Source organism: Lissotriton helveticus, chromosome 5_1 (genome assembly GCF_964261635.1).
Source record: "Lissotriton helveticus chromosome 5_1, aLisHel1.1, whole genome shotgun sequence".
Taxonomy (NCBI): domain Eukaryota; kingdom Metazoa; phylum Chordata; class Amphibia; order Caudata; family Salamandridae; genus Lissotriton; species Lissotriton helveticus.
The window spans coordinates 1,484,930,247-1,484,951,989 of NC_136065.1; the positions used below are offsets into that span (position 1 = coordinate 1,484,930,247).

Sequence of the window (21,743 nt, forward strand, 5' to 3'; positions counted from 1 at the left end):
GGCAATTTGAAATGGGAGGCAGCCAAAATAATGCCATATTTGGCTTAAAAAATTGTGAGTCTTCTGTCTGAATCATGTCTATTGGTATGTATGTAAAATGACTTTTGAGATTGTTTCTGAATTGCAAGTAGGAGGGTTCATGAAATGGATCCTCTCTCTCTTTTCCAATTTGGAATGAGTTTATTGAACGTTTGAGCATTGATGTCCTAATGACCCACAAGTTGGAATGGGCTAGGGGTCAGCTTAGGAGCCCTTTCCCTTTAGGAACCATGTTGGCATTATCAGCAGGAGAAAATTTCCAAAACTGAAGCTTTTTTTTTTACAAGAGCACTCGATCCTCTAGGGAACACGGGCTGGTTTGAAAAAATATGTTTTCCATTTTGCTATGCTGTTATAAAGATGATGGTGTGCTGTCTAACCCTGGGTGGAGTTCGCTGAACTCAGTGAAGTGGAAAAAAACCACCACTGAGCTACGTGGAGCTCCGCAAGTGGCGGAGTGCAATAAAAAAATGGAGCTCGCTGTGATTTGCGCTGCCGGATCGTTGTCCGCACTGTGCAATCATCGCTAACGGCACCACGCTCGAGTAGATTTTTACTTGAGCTGCAGCTTTTTCAACGCGAATGGACAGTTTCTCAATGCGAGCGGTTGCGATCATACGCGACCACTCGCAATGAGAAACCTGACCCCCCCACTTTGACAAATCTCACCGGGAGGTTGATTTTTCACGCTTGCGATTGCCAACTTGATGTTGACAGTCGTGAATGAGGAAAAATCTCGCCGGGAGGTGGATTTTCCTCATTCGCCAACATGACATTGTTGAACGCAAGCAAGGAAAAAAACTCCGCTCTGCGACGCGAACCAGAGTTTTTTTGAAACTGCACGATTTCTGCGTAACACGGAGTGCGGAAAACTCCACAAACTCTGCGAGCGGAGTTTACCGCCCAGGATTAGTGCTGTCCCTTTCGGGCCATCATCTATGGGAGTACAGTACAGCCAATCACAGAGCATCGCAAAATGGCACTTACCTAATGTATATTATTAGGCAGGTCGTTCTGTAACTCCCTGCGATCCAGTATTTAGTGAACTGACTGCACAGTGCATTGGTCGGTTTGCAAAATACTATTCCATTTGCAAAAAATATGTGCATAATTTGCGACCACTTTTTGCGAATTTAATAATAATACATCACAGCTCTATCTTTCATAAGAAGCTGAATGTCAATTGCGTTCACTCCTTGTTTGCAGTTTAGGCAGCCACCAGGTAAATTGTGAAATTCTTCTGTTATTTGCATGGCTACGGGTCAAATTATGTGCACTGTCTACTATTTAGCCAGATAAATAAAGAAGCTTATTTGCAAGGCCATTGGCAATACAGTACATCATTTCTGATATTTAGCATGCTGCCGGGTAAATATTGAAATTTCATTGCTTCTTGCCAGGTTACAGGTCCCATAATATATCATTTCTGTTATTTAACCAGCAGTCACATAAATAATTACATGTATTTGCTATTTGCATGGCTGCCGGACAAAGTGCAGAATCACTATTATTTAGTAACCGCCCCGGTAAATAGTGAAGTTTCTCCTCTATTTTCAAGGTTGCTGCAAAATTGTAAAAAAATTCAACTATTTATCAGGTGGCCGGATAAATAGCCACGCCCTTTCCTAAACCTTAAAACCTCTCTGATTAGTTGTCCTTAAATGCCAACACCCTTAATTGCACTGGCACTTATAGCCTGCACATTTCTCCCTAAAGTTATCTGCAAAGATTATTGAGTGTTTATATTTGAATGCAAGCTGAAATAATGAGTATTTTACTTGTCATCTTTAATTATGCTACACATTTCTATTTAAAGTTCCTAATCCTTTTCAAACTCTTCTCGAAATTGTCAGGCTTGGGCTTCTTTTGGGCTTCTCCTAGTAGCACCTGTCCTAGTTTGGGCTTCTTTTTGAAGGGGGTTGTGCTTGTTTTTTGTAATTTCCGACCTGGCAACTCAAGGAGCTATCGGTGGCAGGAAGCAAAGGAAGACGAGGGGATAAGAGTGGGTGCAAGATAGCGCCACACCAAGTTTCAGTGGCACAGAATTGGAGCAGCGCTAAAAGAGCAGCAGTGAGTATAACTTGCTCACCTTTACGAACACCTGTTCACGAGAGGCTCCTGCAGCCCAGCCCATCCCACTCCTGTCAAGGGGCCAGGGTTGTATTACTACAATGTTAAACTTCATTGCCGTAAAGTTTCTTTAAAGTGTTTTGACGCCTGCTTAAAGCTGTTCACCTGACGCACTATTCCAAGAAAGTGTCTGGAAGGGCACATAACACAAGGTAACCCAGAAAGGGATGAGTAGTATATCATGGTGCTCAGGGCAACGTCTTCCCCCGCACACCCTCCTTCCATGAAACTTAATGTAATATTCAGCAAGGGGAGGGAGGGAATAAGCGTCACAGTCTTAACTTCCCGTAAAGATGAAGCCGGATATGGGGCAGTTCTCGGTCTGACGCGGTAACAGGTAATTTAGTTATCTATGTATATTTTGTGTACAGCTCGAACATGTCTCCGTTAGATCGCTTCACATTGCTTAGATCCCTAGCGTTTCCCAGCGGAGCAGATTTTATTCACGGAAGTCTTAAAACTTGTTGGATTCTGTCATTACGTTTTTCTGTGATACAGCTGCGTTTTTGGAATAAAACATGCGTCAGTGGATCGTCCTGGGAAGGTGTGGCACTCAAAAACTGAGAAATAGTAATTTGTGTTGGTTCTTCGGAAAGGGGCGTGAAGCTGAAAGAGTACTCAACAACAATTGGGCAGCTATCCTATTTTTGATTTTCATATTTGGCCTCCATGGAGAATACCGACGAATAATTTCTGAAGTGGACATTCTCAAAAAATGAACCTATTTCACGTTAAACGACAACATATATTACTGACAACTGGAGTACGTTAGTGTTTAAAATAATTTGTCAGATGAAAATTGAACACGTTTAAGCATGCTCTGTCCTCACTCCGTGCAATTAGTTGACACCTCCAGTACAATGCAAATTTGTCAATTACCGTGTTAGGCTTGCGAATATCTTTAGAGGTCTTGGTGTAATTTAATAATGTTTATAACAGTTTTCCTTATGTGATGTGTACGGTTTGTTTCTTATGCTATGATGTGTGTGCTGCCTGTTTCATACTAAGTTAATGTGAAATTCTCAAAGGAAATTTGTTCTATATATACGTTCATAGAACCTGCGTTAACTTATATGGCAGTAGTCTGTGAATTATGGTTTGGGGTGTTTAAAAGGATTGGCGATGCAAGAGAAGTCTACGAATTCAAGAGCTTTTTGGTATGTTCGACTGTTAAGTGATTGCATGCTTGTGCACGTCGGACTTAAGAGGGCGGTGATTCAAAACGAAGGGGGTGCGAGAGAATCGCATTCCATTTAGCTATAAACTTGATGACCGGAGCCACCCTGTAAATATGTCTTACCAAGTACCGTTTTCACATGGATCCTGCATGGTCTGCCGCTTTGTTTAAGTATTTGGTACGTTGATTCTAAATGCCGTTTCCCTGACATTTTTTAGCCCACTTACTATTTGTCTGCGACCCTTTTGTGGGTGATGCGATGTGGTTACTTGTGCTAACAAACTTCACCTTGAAAAAACAAATTTGATATACCTTGGAGATTTATTAATAGTAGTTAACACTTTTTCACTGACACGTCCTCTAAACTGCAGTCTGCAAGGGCCTGCTTTTAAGTGCACTGTAGGAGGAGCGAATCAGCAATTGACAAAGGAAACTAATGTATTTAGTAACCCAAACGTAAGTCAGACTCGATAAATATGCCAAACTTTGCTTTTCAAATTGTAAGCCAATAAAATGAGTTCCATATCGTGAAAATCTTGAGTATCAAAACAATCGCCACAATGAAATCGTTAAGCAGAGGGCCGTTTGCCTTACTACCGCACAATACTTTCTGTCGTATGAGTTGGTGCATTTTATGAGCGTGAACTGTGACTGTGAAACTGAACTGTGAAACACATCCACTTCTTTCAGCACCTGGGAAACGTGTAGCCATGGTGGCTCATATTACACGGTTCTGTCTGCTAGTGTTATGATCTTACCCCTGTGCTCTAATTCGGCTATTGTGTTTTTGTCAGTGTCTGACGGCTCACGTTTTTTCCTTAAAGAGGAGAGCAACTTTATTCAACATTGCTTGTTGGGTTTATAGTCACTCAAAAAGTGATGCATGCTAGCTTGATTCCACCTCCTCGCCCCCATTGATGTATTAAAAACATTACAAAGGCGCCACCTCTTGAATTGTGTGCTTTAAAACATTTGAATGGCCAATCGGATTTCATGCATCCCAAAAGAGAACGTGATTTGAAGAGTACTTCGGTCTCCTCTGTTTATTTTCTTTTATTTGTGAGGTGGGTGGGTGGCGGGACTTTAAATGGCCATGCAATAAGGTTGTAACAATCAGTGCTTTAAATGGTAAAAAAAATAGTGCAGGTACTCGCCAATGGAGTAGTAGGCTTGATGTGGGGCAATGGGCTGGGCTTTGTTTTTTGTTTACCTTCTAGGCGTTGTATTAAAAAATATGCATGCATTGTATGAATGTCTAATGTATCTGTCCATGAGTTTTACACTATTAACTATGTAGTACTTACTAATAAGTGCTTAATATTAACCGTAGTAACCCTTTTTTTTAGCAACCGTAGAACAATAAAATATTGAGGAAAAAGCTGCAAGTTTCTAAATGTTTACATGTATAGCCTTAATGTAGGATCATAAGTCACTAAGCTATATGGCAAAGATTTTAACTTGTGACCTGCAGGTAACAAACACAAAGATCTCTGCAACAAAAACAGTAACCGACTAAGCTTTCTACGGAAAAATCAAATCTGTGATCTGCATGTTTTATGCTGTGCTTTACGACAGGCACATTGATCCTCTATGCAATTTTATGTTGAGTCGAACGTTTGATTTGAATGCACACATATATTTCCAGTAAGTTCATTAACCACCAGAGTTATTAAAGTGCCATTGCATCTGAGAACTTACTGGTTTCACAAAGATTTCTGTACCAGGTAATATTTCAAAATGCAGCTTGTGATCAGTTAAGCAAGGCAGAATAAAGTAGCTATCACATTTGTCTTGTCAAATTCTTTGGGGGGCAGAGTTTTAAAAAAGAAATGCGTTCAGACTTTGCTCTTTGCAACTGTGCCTACTTTCTTTTGACAGCCCTTGGGCCTTGCCGGATTAATAAAACTAGTGTTGGCCTCATGAGTTGCCATTAAAATACATTTGTCTAGAGGTGGATGATCCACTCGAAGGTCACACCCAGCTTGAGCCATATGCCGTGCTCTGGCTCAGCTCAAGGTTGGTTCTCTTGGAACCTTGGGCCCAAAATGAGCAAAGCTTTCATGTGGCTCCTGCCTGCCACACTTGCTGTACCTTCATGCACGAAGGTAAACAGAAAGCATTAACATTTAGCGTAAAAAAAGAGAGGCAAATAAATACCCATTTAGTGGCTGAAATGTGCAAAGTGAAACAAAAGGGCCTGGGATTAATCCTGGCTTCCCCACTAAACCAAACTCTGTGATCTTAGGCAAATATTTGGTTTTACAAATCTCCCTTTTAGCTCATTACCTATAAATAAACCTATAATGTGACTTATTAATGTCAAAGCTACTGCATGTTAAATATGTTTTTGTTTAATTTTGAAGAGACGTTATCCTTATTTTCCGTGCTGTTTGTTGGGTGATTTACATTGCAAACATTTCCAGGGCTCTGCTCATGCAAGGGAAGAGGATGTGGCCTTACGGCTAGACTGGTCAACCTCGAAGCTGGGGAACCGGGTTCGAGTCTCGGCAGGGACGCTCAACATCCTGTGATTCTGGGCAAATCACTTAATCTCTCCGTGCCCAAAAAAATGAATGTATCCGTCTGTAAAGCAACTGCTGCTCATGTAAAGCGCTTTGATACCTTCAGGTCAAGTTTGTGCTATATAAAACTGGGGGAAAAAAGGTCTCTTAGAGCCAAGCCAGACTCTTGGCTCAGCTCTCCCTGTTAATTTGTTGACTCCACATCTCTACATTTGCATTCTAAATGGTAAACCCAGGGCTTTAAGTGGGGGGGGGGCTGTGGGGGGCTGGGGGCCTCGAAAGGGGGCTCTAGGGGGCTCTATTTTCGGGCCTGAAAGGTAGGGTGAGCAGACGTCCCGGTTTTTGTTTGGTGTTACTAGTGTGTTTAACATGTCTTGATAGTGAAATACTGCCTATTTCGTTTTTTCACTATTGAAAGGCTGTGACATGTTTACCTACAGTTGCTGTAATTGCTGAGGAAGGGACTGTCTGCTGTGTCCCCCTAACTTGAAGAGGAGCGGTGCTGTGTGCTATGCCCCTCTGAAGCCTGCCTGTCTCCAAGGGCCTAAGAAGAGCTGGGAACTCAGAGATACAAAAGTTCTCCAGCACCCACCTTTCCAGCTGCTGTGTGGGTCTCTGCGCTGGGCCTTCGTGAAGCTGCCCCCCTGTGAAATCTGCCTCGGTGTACTCATCGGCACACAGCTGGGGCGTAAGGTCATGAGGCCTGCTCTTCCTCAAACGTGATCTGCCCCAGGATCGAGTCCCTCGCACTCTGTGGGTGCGGATTGACGCACCGCTGAGGAACTTTGGAGCACCTGCTTTGCCCCGGGCGCTGTGTGCGCATTGACTCCATTGCCGCCCCTCGAGCTGTGTTGTGTGCCCGAGGCCGGGTTCGCCGCTCTGAGATGGAGCCTTGAAAACACCCTGCCAGTATTCACCACCACCGGCCCGTGATCGGCATTTCCAAGCCGCGCTCGGATTGGTCACGGCAACAAGGATTTCCCCCAGCAACGCGGAGGTTCGTCAGGCGGAGCTACGTTGCGTCTGGAGAGGCGCGAGGCGTCCCCTAGCAACCGGGGTTCACTCGCACTCGTTATTGAGGAAAGGAGCCTCCTGAGGCAGAGGCGCGTCCCACCGGCAAAAGCGGCTTCACCGGAGATCAGCGCGGACCGCAGAGCCCCCTTCACATCCTAAGGTAACCAGAGTTCGCACGGGGGGGATTGTGATCACACACGGCGGGCCTGCATTCTCTGTTGCTACTTACATGTCAGTGGTGTAATGAAACTTGAGGGGCCCCCCCCCCCTGCAAAGTACCTGGAGCGGGCCTCCTCTGACCACACCCAGGAGCTTGGGGAGCCCCGCATCGTGGGGGATATGGGGGGGCCATTGTTACACTACTGGGGGGAGATTCATGTTCAAGACTTCTGGACTTTAGCCCAATAGCTGCCTTCGCTTTCCAGTTTATAATTCAGTTCACATCTGGTTGGCAGCCCTCGCAGTTGCTCATTGTCGCCCTCTCTATTTCTTGGGTCACCGTTAGCACCTCTCCTGCCATGCCCCTTTGTAGTGCTGCTTCTTGCCTACTTTGTTTGGTGGGTCTTACAAGTGTGTTTGCAGCAGTGCGCCGGGTCCTTCATTCAGATTCCTGGCACGCACCCGGGTCACTGTTGTACCACTCACTGCTGAAACCAGTACGGCTTGTTTCATAAGGAATCTATTCCTTGTTATATGCCCAGTATTATCTGTACAGCACATGCCCTCAGTCTTACAGCTAGTCAGCTCTCCTCCCCTTGCAACACCTAAAAGAGGGGATGCTGTCTCTTGACACAGAGCTGTGCAAAGGAGGTGGACTCCAGGTCGCCATTGCTCTTCTGCTCCCATTCCCTGGTTCTCTAAAGACAGAGGGATTCTCTTTCTCAACTGATTTCTGGGCCTGTTGGCACTTTCCTTACTGTGCACCTGTTGGCACTGTCCATCCTGTGCATTAGTGCAGAGATTGAGGGATGGCGCGGGCTTTCAGTGGATTCATGAGTCCGAAACTTGACAGCAATTCATGATAGAATTATTCCCGTCACCTTGTTGGTTGTTGCGGCTGACTCCCTAAATGCAGCGGCTACGCCCAGCTATTGGTACAATGCTCAATTGTCATAGGAACCAAGCTATACCTCTCTGAGACCTAAGTACGTTCTGATGACCCCATCTCTAGTTACACATTAGTTGCCCCAACTAATCCATTATAGTGTAATAAGGTGGTGTTTTACAGTTGTGATTATATTGGAAAACGCTACTTTGGGTGATTCTGTGACTGAATGCGACTTCATGATTTTCTTAAGCACACAATGCTAGTTATCTTGATTTAGACCACGCCCCCTACTCGGATAGGCCACACCCCTTTAAGAAATTTGCCACGCCCCTTTTAGGGCACCCCCAGGTTTTTTTCCCACTTAAAGCCCTGGGTAAACCTTCTGCATAATTTGCTCACAAAGCCTAATTTTTCTTAAAGAAATTCACAGAACATCGCACAATTTTTGTCTAGATAAGATGGAGACAGACTGTTAACATATACTCCCTTGCAAACTTAAACACTTATTGCTTTTACTTTCTAGTTCTCACACATTCTCTTTCACATGCACTGCCAGATAGTGGAGGCTTTCAGAAATGTTAACAGGTACAGCACCAAGTCTGGGGTCGCATTTTGTTCGATGAGCATATTCAAACATTTTTAGAGACTGACAGAGTTCTATAAAAATTTTTCTAGTACAAGACATCTAAGGAATCAATACTAGTGCTGCAGTTTTGTAAGTCATTAATGCAGTTTAAGTCTAGATTTGTACATAATATTTTCACTGCATACATCAGCAGGGCCTCTAGTGTGGAGGATGAATACTCTGCCAGCATGGATCTTATTCTTTATCCAAATAGATACCAGAGATAGAAGGAATGCAGACAACCTATATGTATGCATAGAGCATTTATCAGAAGCAGTGCACTGAGGATTCCATTTGCAACGTAAATAATTGTTTTTTTTTCTGTTGATATTTGTTTTATGCATGATGTGTGTGGACTCTCACAAAATAAGTGAATAGGAGCTTGGTAGTTCCGAAGTGGTACCATGTTATGTGACATGTTCAGTTTGTTCCTCATTTTTGTAGTACACCCTTTGCATGCTAGAATTTTTAAAATCTCTTACTGAGAATGACAGTAAGAAACTGCGAATCCCAAAATGGAAAGGTTTGCTAACTAATATCCAGAAGTGCATAAAAGTGTCACAACTACCATTGAGCCTACTGTCGAAATTGGTTTATGTCTGATATTCCATCTGAAGCAAGAAGTTGCCACTTGTAAAACATTAAAAAAAAAAAAACGATTTTGCCTATAATGTCGTTTAATATGAGGTTAATCAGAAAAATTGGTGGAGAGGACAGAGGTTTTCGTTCACGCAACCTTTAATTTAAAATGCTGATGGGCTAAGATTTGCAGACATGAAAAAAAATAGGCATGCTAAAAACCCTCGCCCATTAGGTTTTATCATCACGTTTCGACGCCCACCCCCTTAAAATCTAAAGGAAACACCCGCAGCCATACTCCTCCTCGCATCACTTTCAGAGCTGCACATGTAGCTCGTTGTGTTCTACTGGAGACGAGTTACTGTTCTGGTTCTTTTTTTTTTTTTTTTTTTTTTTTTTTTACCAGCCCAGGCTTCAGCTTAGTTTGAGAGGCATGCTTTAACCCATGCAGAAAGTGCTGCCATAGAAGAAGTTCATGAGCGCAGCACCAACTGCGTTTGTCAGGCCCCTATGAGTACCGGTACTCACATTGTCTGAAGAGAAGTCTAGGTACTCAAGGGTAAATAATAAAAAAAAAAGTGCCTGGACTCGATACCGGTGAGTACCGGCCGATTTTAAAGCTCTGGTAACAATCTTACAATTCAGGAAGTGTAAGAGCCTACTCATCTGTTAGCTCCATCAAAGAAAAGAATCATTTTATGTAGTTATTACCAAATTTATCTAACTGCTCAGCCTTGCGTGCACGTAGATGCCTGTAAGATAATTTGTATTTCTGTGTATTGCAAAGTCTTATTTAAAATGCATGGATTCATTGGAGATATGCTGTTAAATTTCGAATATCAGATTGGCCGTTTTAATCCATTGTCCCAATTCGTTGTAATAGAGGTTCATGGCTGTTCAAGGCTGCATGGAACACACACCCATTTAATGCTTCATTTGTAATGAGCCTTTTTCCTGGTAGACCACTTCCTACAATAGTCTTGGTCACAAGTGAATATTTTTTTTCTTGCGGCAGCCTTCCGCACTGACTTCCAGCTCCCACTTTCTTCACTTCCACATGGCACACACAACATTCTGCACTCTACCACATTCTCACATGATTCTTACTTACTAAAATATAGCAGACCTTCTTTCTTTCAACAAAAAAATAAAATAAAAACCAACTGCAAACTAAATAAACCCACTGCTAACTAATTAACCCCATGGTCTCAACCCGACCACAACACAAAACCATCTGAAAAAAATGTAGGACGGTACTTCCCATTTACAGTGTGCCGTAACACATTTTTTTTCTGTAACAGAATCAGGAACACAAACAGAAGCTCCAGGGAATTCAAAATCCAGGAACACATTATCCTCATCACCGGCATCCTCAACCTCCACATTGTCTGGAAATGCTTCACCATGGTATGAATATACTCTGCTCAAATTCTACACCTTCCCATCTTCAACTCTCACTGCTCTCTTGAAAACTTGAATAACTTTCTGAGTAAGTGTCCACTGTGTGTTGACTTCCTGCATGTGATTATACTTGCTTTTCAAACCCGGACCAGTGACCTTCCCTTTACACTTCCTTAACCACCAAGGACACAGACTTGAACCATGAACACATCCCCACAAAAGTTGAAAAGGAGTACAATTAGTTGAAGGATGAACAGTGGTGCGATAAGCCAAGTACATTGACTACAGGCATTTCCTCTACTCCAACCCTGAATTACAAGCTAACTGAAAAGATTCCTTGAAAACCCGATTGAACCACCCAATTTGACCATTTACTTAAGGGTGAGAAATAGAAATGTTCTTATGTTCAAATCCTAGGTTCCCCCAAAATTCTTCAAAACATTTTATCTTAAATTGTTAAATTGAGTACCATTCTCAGATATTACACTTTCAGTAATACCTTCCTGAGAAATAAACATAAACTACAAACTCTATAATGTTCTTAATCTCAACTTTGTCCCCCATCCTGATCTCTTACCATTTTGAAAAATAATCAACATCAAACCTAAAACCTTTCCTCCAAGGCAATACTGCAAAAGGACCAATGACATCAGTACCTACATGTCTCAAAGGGCCGCCAGGAACAGCTGCAGGACAAGATTCCACATTGATGGACATGTCCATTTTATCACTATCCATACACGGGCAACAACATTTAACCCAATTGTCAGTAATAGCATCCTTAGATGGCCACCAGTACAATTCTCTCACCCTTCTTTTGATGGGCGACATTCCAAGATGACCTTCATGGCACAAACCAATAATCCCTTTCCTGAGTCAAACAGGAGGGACAGTCCTATCTCTTCTTGAAATAATACCCTTTAAAATGTTAATTTCATCCTTGGAAAAAAACACACATTTCTCTTTTTAATTTCCTCTCTTCCAGGCAGCTATTAGAACAAAACGCCGCCACTTATTTCAACCTCCCACTTTTCTTCAGTTATTGGTTCCACTACCCTATTTACAGCCTCAGAAGTAAATGCAACCTCAATTTCGCATTCGCCCTTCACCAGAAATAGGTGAAAAAACCTCACTGCATTCTGACTTGCATTCAGCATGCACATTGTTACAATTGGGTGCGTCTTGCATGATTGTCCTTGGGTGTAATCCTTCCAATGAAATGCAGTGTCCTAAATTCTCTATTTTGTGACTTGCAAAACAACATATTTATACGGAGTATTAACCATTTTTGTGCAAAGCTTCCAAAACTTTCTGCAAATTTTCATTATGATCCTCCAAATTCTTCCCAAAGATTAAAATATCATCTGGGAAAGCGACGGCTCCTTTTATGGCCTTAAGAGTCTCCTATATAATACTGTGAAACAGAGCAACTGCACTCGCTAACCAAAACTGCATTCGCTTATACTGAAATAAACCCTTTGATTTAATAAAAACAGTAATACTTTTTTATCTTCCGGTAAGACTCTTGATGATATGCTTTAGCTAAGTCTCTAAAGTGGTGAAAATTTCAGCCCTAGCAAGAGTCGAAACAAGTTCATGAATATTCGGCAAAGGATGTTGATCAACCCATTTAGCTTCATTAACATTGCGAAGGTCCGCACACAATCTGAGATCTCCAGAAGATCTAAAAAATATCACAATGGGAGCTATCCAAGGAAAAGAAGCGATTGGTTCAATGATGTTACGATCATATAGGTCCTTCAGTAATTCTTTGAGTCTCTCTCTATATAAGTGTGCAGAACCTTCCTTACTTTATGCTTACCAGGAATTGGATTACCAAGCACAGGAACTAATCATCATGTGGACCCTAATATCCTCTAGCTTAATGCATGTTTTAGGTAAGTTCTTCTGAATCCTGTTTTCATTCGCACAAAGAACTCGTTTATGATTTATCCCATAGTCGGAACTATCCAATTCATCAGATACCATATTCACCCTTTTTTGTGCAGAAGATTTGTACACTTGGGCAAAGTATCACCCCCCCCCTTTTTTTTTTTACACATTTCTCACACTGTTTCTTGACTGCCGGGCAACCTTTAAAATTTCCCAAATTATTGTAACTCCTACAGCGATAACACAACATCCCCTAATTCTCTACCTTCTTATTTCCTTCTGTTATTTTCCCTTCATTCTCAGCAATTGTATTGTCTCCAGAAAATGTATGCCTCACAGCATTTATTTAGTTGCTCCTGACTCTGATTTCCTGCAACAAAAAAAATCAGAATTTTAAATCTCCTTGGCAGTATTCGTTTCTTTCAATGTTAAAACAGAACAGATTATAGTATTTCTTTGACCTTCTTATCCTTACATTTCAAAAGAATGTGTTCTCTAAAAATATGCTTATAATTGATATGTTGTAAATCACATTGGGAAGCTAGAGACCTAAAATCAGTGAAATACTCTTCAATAGTTTAAGTCTATGCTGGCTCCTGCAATACAATTTGTGATGCTCCATAACTACATTTACACTTTTCCCAAGTCTCAACCTGAGTTGGTTGACCGTATACTTCAATTGTTCTAAACTAGCAGTACATTAGGCACTAAGATGGATGCTAGTTATTGTCTTTTGCTACCTAGCGCCCAGAGACCTTCTGGTGAATGTGCGCTCTACAAGATTTCTATAACGTAAGTCAGTCAGTCATAAAATCTTTATTTGGCTATATATAACCAGCCATAAAAGAATGCATCATTTCATAATGAAAATACAATATAAGGATCCAATGGAAGTGCCTCAAACAAAGAAACAACTACAAGCGTAACATGCATCAGCAATACAATTCATGATTGAGTTTTAACAATAATCACTATGGGAAAAATAAATAAGATAAAAAGTAATTTTTCCAACAATATTTCGTATCCAAACTGCGGAAGAAATATATTTATAAACAATTAGGCAAGTGAATTCGTCACTTAAAAGCTGAAGATGACACAGGGCGGCCCAACACTTTCTAATATCTAGGAATTTTAACAATGTTTTTAAAAAGGCGTGTCTTTCATTAGTGTACAATTTACAAAAAAACATAAAGTGCAATGTGCTCTGAGTTGATTCTGAGTCGCAGGGGCATAAATCTAATTTGGCATCAGAATATACATTTCGAGGATATGAAACCAACAGATGAGAGATTACAAACCTGAACCTGATAAGGTAATACAATTTGGCGTGGCTAAGTGGAAGGGATAAATAAAACTCCATGCCTGGAGAACAGAATAAAAGTGAGTGGTCAACAACCCTTTTTTCATTGTTTCCTGTATGTCTCTCAACATATATATAGCGACCATTTCCTATTAAATCATTCTTTCAATAAAGCCCCCTCTTCATTTAGGACTTGGGAGAGTGGCCATAAGTCCCCCTAAAATCATATCATGGCTGTTAGAACTGGGGGTCTCTAGTTGGCAGAGGTAAGTACCTTTGACCAAATAGGGACCCCTACTTCTAGTCAGGGTAGAGAGATGCACACTGTAGATAACCCCTGCTCACCCCCTAGGTAGCTTGGCACGAGCAGACCGGCTTATCCCCAAGGCAATGTGTAAGAAAGTTGCACTTAACACCCACAATAACTCAATGACACACCACAAATTGACACCACACAGGTAGATATATAAAAAAATATATATCTTTATCTAGTTTAGGCAAAGGAAATCAACAATGCAATGCCAACATACTCAATATCTTCTTTGATGGGTGAGAAGGCAAATGGTACTTGTATTTTCAAACAACAACGAGGTCTTGCACTGTGGTAGTCACTATTAGTTCACTTCACCTCTCAAAAAGCACAGTTTGACAGTTATTCTAGGCTGGTCCTTAATCACACAGAAGTCCCAGTGTCCCACTCATGCAGCAAGTATCTCACAGCTGCTTATTCTCAAAACGGGGACTCTAAATAACCTCTGTGCCCCTCACTGCCTCAATGTGAACACTGGGGGCAGTTCCTACAGTTGCTGGTGTTTTCCCGCGTGCCTCGCGGTCAGCAATACTATCTTCTTGCCTCCAAAGCACTGGGCGCTCTCAGCGTGTCTGTGGTCAACTAGGCGGCAAGGCAGCTCTTACTGCTCACTCCCCCCCCTCTCAGGCACGGACACACCACGGCTCGGAACTTCTTTCCCGAGCGTTACCTGGGGCTTTGGCTGCTTCGTTAACACTGGCGGTCACGCGGCACCTCCGTAGGCACTTCCTCGATGACTGCTCTCTCAGACGGGGCACAGGCGCTGAACCAATCCGTGCGCGGCTCTCGGGACGAGCCCCCTGATGACGCCGCACGCCTTCTCTGTTCTGGGCCAATAGGAGCGCGGCCCCTTTGTGCCGTCTCCGGCGATTCACCAATTGTAGCACGGCCTCTCCAGGCAAGCCCCCCAGAGCGAGCCAATCACAGCGCGACCGCTCCGATGCTACTCGCGGGCCCCAGGCCGCTGGCGGTGCGTTTCCTCAGCTGTTCTGTGTCCCGGGCAGCGGCGGTGATGCGCAGGTCTGGCGATTCGGGGCCCGGCAGTCCCCCCACAGGGCACAGGATGTAGAGAGGTCGCCCACAACGTTTGCAGCTTACGCAGAAAGCAACTCACGGGGGAAGCAAAGCAGTCCTACGGCCAGCGTCGGTTGTGTGTCGATAAACACACCGATTCTCTCACACGGCTGGCAGATGGTTTGCGGAGTGCAGACTGGAAATAAAGACGTTCTCACAGCGTCTAGGAGTTTCTTTAGGAACCTTTTAACCCTGGGTTCCAGGAACAGGAGGCCAGCTCTTCTCAGGCCCTTGGAGACTCTAAATAGACACAGCACACAGCAAAGTCTGGGTTGCAAGCAGGCAGTGGCACAGCACACAGCAAAGTCCCCTTCTCTCCTTTTAGTTGAAGCAGCAAAACAGGTCAGCCCCAGAGCACACAGCAAGGGCAGTCTTCCTCAGTTTTTCCAGCTGTTCTTCTTCCGGCAGAGATTCCTCTTGATTGTAGAAGTCTAAAAATCTGTTGTCAGGGGTCCTTCTCTTATACCCCTAAAAGTCTTTGAAGTCTTTGTGCAAGTGGGTCCTGAGCCCGGTCTGAACCAGTTCTGGGTGTTGCTGGGTCACTTTGTTTACTTAGCTTCTTCCTTCTTTTTAGAGTGAGGGGCAGAGTTGTCAACCACCCAGCAGGAGGTGGAGCCAGCATTGTGGCAGGCAGGCACAGCCCTATTCACTCCCAGGTGCTATCTCCTCCCACCACTCTAGTTGCAGATGCAGTCATTCAACCAAGGGCTGACTCAGACAACCTCCTGGGGGCTCCCCAGCCCCTGTCACCCTCAAACCAGACAGTCAATCCACAAACAGGCCCATCCAGACTCCTGCAGCCAGGCTCCAGCCAATCACGTGCCAGCAGACTCACTACACACGCACACCCATGTCTAGAAGTGGCACTTCCACACTAGACACATTCATGCCGCATACATCATTACGTAGCATTCAATCTCACGAGTTCGCACATACCAAACTCGACCCTGCACTCCCCACACATCAGGAACTACCATGGTCACACATATTCCCCATGCATTCCTATGGGAGGGCAGGTCACTCTCACACATACACAGAGAGCTCACGCACTTTACACTGTACCACAGTGGAAAAGTGCGCAGAGACCTAAAATCACTAACACCAGGTCACAGAAACAGGCTAGGCAAAAACAAAAAGTTTCTGGGTGAACCTGCCAAAAAAGGTCGGGTCCAACAATGGCAGTCTGTTATCACCATATCTTTTTATTCACTAGGCCCATTCCTACTCATTTGTGTCTCTATAACCACACAGGTCTCAGACCTCTTATTTTGGCAACGTCTCTGGAGCACTCCCGAACTGATCCCTTACAGGGACGAGCTGAGAGAAGGTATCGGCCTCCATGGGGGAGAGGAGTTGGCCTAACGGCTAGGGCATTCAACCTCAAATCTGGGGAACTGGGTTTGAGTCTCGGCAATGACGCTAAACATCCTGTGATTCTGGGCAAATCACTTAATCTCATCGTGCCTCACAACAATGAATGATTCCTCATGTAATGCAACTGGTGCTATGTAAAGCGCTCTGATACCCGATTTGTGTCAAGTTTGCGCTATATAAAAACTCTGTTTTAAAAAAAAAAAAATGGTGCGGGAAAACTCCCCTGGCTGGTATACATTAGGAACACCCGCAAGGCCATGGGGAGGGGCAATCTGTGGAACACTCCAGAAGAAGCCTGCCTCATCACCCCTAGAAGGGTACTTCTAGAGAGCTATACAGAATACAAACCGACCCATCTAATGGGGGGGGGGACCCACGCCTGGTCGTTTAACATTCATGTTTCTGGAAGTAAAAGCCGAATATAGCCTAGAATTGGTTCTGGACGATATTCAGCCGCTCCGTGCGAAGATGTTATTCCTTCAATTCAAACACTGGGTGCTCCCTCTTCGTTCATTTACTAATAAGTGGGTGGGCGCCCCCCGCCCCGTCTGCCCAGTGTGCAAAAACGCAGACGAGACTGAAATACATGTTATTTTTCTGACTAGGCTATAGGAGGGCAAGGACTAGTTCGCTGCTACAGATATGTAGGAACCTGGGATCCAGGCATTGTCGCAAGGTTTTCAGGTTACTGAAATATGATACTTATATTCCCATTGTGTATTCTATTTTGTGCTTTCTATTCTCCATGTGGTGTACTCGCAGAGCTATTTTAAAGAAGAGCTCATAGGCCTGCCCAGTCTACTACTACTTACTATGTTTACAGGGCTTAGCTCTCTCTTTCTTCTAAAACTGAATTAAACCAATTGTCGGTTCTTATGTTTAGTACTATTTTAATCCTGAAGTGTTCCACAAAATATTGCCTCTTTTATGTTGTCTTATTTAAAAATGTTTGTGTGTAAATGGCATCAACCCATGTATTACTCGTGCCCTGTCTAGGTGCATTAGCATGTATGGTCCCAATTCCAAGCAACAACCCCACTGCAGTTGAAGCTTTCTATGTGCTCTATATTTCTATCCCTGGAACTGGAAGCCAAGTCGGCGGCTCGTCTAAATTACATGGACTCCTTTTTAATTTTTAATGTTTACACTTTTATCTTGACACTACTAACGTATTTTAATTAAACTGCTTTTTTTGTAAACATCATAAATTGACCCTGTGCTGCTCAAGGCATTGCTTTTGTACCCCCTCCCCCCCCCCAAGGAGACCATATTTGAGTGAAGATGATCCTTTCCTAAAATTACCCCTTTATATTTGCACATGCACTTTATCAATCTCTATTTTGTGGTTAATGTAAAGGCTATATGCTGTACAACTATCCCAAGGTGATCGAGTAGAGGAGCCGATCTCGCCAACCTAAAAACTTAAACTGGAAATCTATATTTTTATCAAGGGACATTATTTGCAAGTTGTATGCAATGTACTGTATTTATTCTACCTGTGCTATTATGGCCTTACAGACTGAAATAAAGATTACGGAAACAAATGAACAAATCATTGAGGATTGTGCTCGCATGATTAAGACCATCAAAATGGCCTAATTGAAAATATTTAGTAGGTTGACTAACATCCTTCTTAGCAACGTACTATTATTTTAAGCAATTCAGGAGCAATCTATATAATAATACTTGAAGACTGAAATTTAAAAAAACCTCAAATTACCAAAGCCTATCTCATGTTGCGGTAAGGATTATCTAGGCTATATAAGAAGACCACTTTTCAGATCTCTTGATGTAATACGATATGAAAACCACCCTATAAACTGAAAGCGCCCAACATAGGGCATGCATCTCTCTCTCCTTCTCAAACTTCTCGTGTGCTCCCGACTTACAGCAAAATTCTAAAAAAGCTAGAGGATAAAAAAAATATGAAATCAAATATTGTACTCTATTAGAGAAGCTCTATGTAGGGAGGTGACCGATACTTCAGCCCCATTCTTACCTCCAGTTTGGTTCTTACAGGTGACACTGTTGTAGCTTTTGTAATTACTGTGCTCAAAAATATAAGGCATTGTACAGTAGTCTTAATTTCCATTATGATGTTAATCCATTCCATGAATCCATACATCAATTGCAAAACACATTGTGTGGTTTAGGTCTTAGGATGTACGTGCATTCTGATTCATTATGGAAGCACTACAAGAAAACTTAAACTTCTTATCCAAGAAAATGCTGGGGGTCATAAAAATAGGGACCCTAACCCGATGGCTCTACATTTTGTAGAAGATCAGTGATTCTAACTAAATAGGCTCGTGGCATGGAACTTGTAAAAGCCAATATTAGAGGTGCAGATGGAGAGCTAAATCGAAGATGAACTGAAGCCAAATGGCACTGGCCTTTAAAAACTGTAGACAAGGGTTGCAATGCCAGCAATGAATTTCACCACTTTTATAACTTGAAATGTATATATCACACACAGTAATGGGGCCAGACGCCTTCATAGTTGAAAATATGTTTTTTTTTTTTTTTTTTTTTAAATAATAGCTATTTACACAACTCTGACATACTTATCTTCTCATTATCTAAAATGATGCTTATTTTTACTTGGACATCTGTCACCGATTTAAGATGCAACCAATTAAGTAGATGCATCCACTGAGTTTTATTTGAAGATTATTTTCAGACTTGTTGATGGTTGGCCTTATGGTTAATTTAGGTAAAACGTAGCATATATAGGCAATTTGATATGCTTTGTGCTAGAAATATAGTTAGAATGACTGTTAATTTTACAGTACATTTTTTAAGTTTAAATGATTTATACTTCTACTGTTCGTTAGATACTTGGAGATTGCGTTTGTATATGTACGGTGGTACTGGCTAATCTTAGTACATGGGTATCATTATGTCATGCAAGATATTTCAATGCTGTTATAGGATATTTTACGATGGCGCCAGAATAAAGACGCAGAATCTGGTCAGTTTTTACTGTGTGGATATCAGCACATAACATACAATATAATCACATTTGTATGTGACAGTATCGCATTATAGTAAATTTCAAAATGGAGGCCCCATATCAGACCAACTTTTTCTCCTGAACTGCAGCTTGCAACATGCTACATCCTCACATTTCCATGTGGTATGGAGGGTTTGTGTTGGAAAATGAGTTCTGAACCATTTAACTGCCTGAATGGTTTGCTTTTTTGCTACCTGCTAATTGGACCTTTACTGTAAAGAACTCTCACTCGCTGTAAACTCTGTTAATATATATTGGAAGTGTTAGTCATCAGTGTTTGCCTTTTTAAAACAAGGTCGACTGCTGTGAAGCTATGGATAGATGCTCTAGGTTGGCTTTACATGAACATGTATACACGTGTGTGCTGGCTGAACGAGTGCAACTACCATCTAGCTCATAATGTGAGTGGTCATTCAGTTAAGTCTGAGATGCTTAACTAAAGGAGTGTGTTTACTTTATTACACAATATGATAAAAATCTGCACCAGAATACATTTTTGCTATAGATAGGCTTAGAGACCAGTGTAATACCACTGATCTTTTGGCAAAAATGAGCCCCAAATGCAGATTCAATGTAACTTTTGACATATCTGCTTTCATTCTGGCATTCCAAGAATATTTCTCTGACTTTGTTTTTAATTACATTACAGGACTTTGTGAGAAAGGAAAGCAGGGATATATTTTTTCAGATCAAGAACAACAAATTTTCATGTGTATTTGGTCCTTGGGACAAGTAGACCATAACCCCTGTAGCACAAACCCTATGGCTGCCAGTTACAGAACAGCTCAGGGAAGGGCATTGTCTGCATGAAGGTAATATTTGTGGCCATATGTTAATGCAGCGTGAACTTGTATTCATGGTTCATTAACCGCATGCGCGCTAGCGGTTTTCCCGCTGTGCGCTGCGTTTTTTTAAAAGCCGCGTTACATGACGAGCTCAGCTCGTCATGAGCGTACGAGGGCCGTCACTCATGACGAGCTGAGCTCGTCATGAGCGCCGAAGTGGTTAATGTAAAGCCTATACTATTAGGGTGAGCGTTCTAAGGAAATGTTTTAAAATTGGACTGCACTACGCTCGCAGTGTTTCCAGCATAACAATGTGTACACACATTTTCAAAGTTTAGCAATATGAGGCTATGTATAATACTCCCAGAATGCTCTCTGATTAGATGCAAATATTTGCAGAAGCTTGAAATCAAGATTAATGATTCTTTGCTTTCAAAATAAAATGTTAACAAAAGCAACTAGGAGTTTTTGTTGTGGTAAACTACTTTAAACTTTTAGGTACCATTTCCTTGCAGCATCATTTAGCAAAATGTGTTGATGCCTGCCAGTATTTACCAAACATATTCATAATTGAAAAACAGTGTAACCAGTTTCAATAGGATTATGGAAAACTTAAAAATAAACAAGCATTTGCAAAGCCAGAAGGTTGGAAATCGGGGGTCAGCCTTTTGGTTTTGTCAATGCATGTCTTTGTTTAGGATGGTTCTTGTAAAACCTTATTGGTGTGGGAGCTGCCGGGCCCTCACCATTATAAAAAACATTGGCAAAAATCAAAACAGTTTTTGGTCTCAAAAAGCACACATTGCCACAGCTGATCTACCACTGAACAAAACTACTTTGTGTGCCAATATGCTCCTTGTGAAAGAGCAGAATGCTGGCACTCGCAGTGAAGCCAGCAGATGGATAGACTGAGAGACAGAATTTCAATAAACACAATAGGTCTTGGTCATCGCCAGACTTAATTAGGGGCCCATTTATTAAAGAAAGTCTCAAAAGTGCACCTATGGTATATATCCTTGCAGGTTTACGACTTTAATGTATTCACAAGAATTTACAGAAGCATGCCAAGAAATGGTACTCCTAGAAAATATTTGTGAACTGCATTTTAGCACGAGCAAATATACATGTGCTGATTTGTTCAAGGGAAAATCTTCTGAGCGTTTGCAAGTTCGCTTTCCCTCCAACCACTTGTTTCCCAACCCTGGAAGAAGTTTTATGTCTGCCATTGTCAGGAGTACATTTTCAACTTTTCTCAATGTGGGAAAATATTAGGGAAGAGCTGGTGAAAGCCCTTATAACATGCAAGTTAGTAGGTTTGCACATAATCAAAAGGGCTAGAACTATTGCCTTCAGCCCCAGCATGTAGACCTGCAGATAAGTGGCAAAATAAGGGACTTGCTAGTATTCAAACCCTACAATGGTATGAGCCCTGGCATAATCAGAGAGGCTATATCAGAGA

The 21,743-nt window shown here is 42.2% G+C and overlaps 1 protein-coding gene across 2 annotated transcripts in view; it reads left to right on the plus strand.

The window, feature by feature from the left end:
- Positions 1-1,955: 1,955 nt before the first annotated feature.
- Positions 1,956-21,743, plus strand: part of IRF6 (interferon regulatory factor 6) — a 482,736-nt gene continuing 462,948 nt past the window's right edge. Inside the window, exon 1 of one of the 2 annotated variants that reach the window (XM_078644486.1) lies at positions 1,956-2,109. The gene's annotated coding sequence lies outside the window, so the exon portion shown is untranslated. Of the gene's footprint in view, positions 2,110-2,427; positions 2,507-21,743 lie in introns of those variants that run through there. The other variant, XM_078644488.1, reaches the window with a different exon arrangement.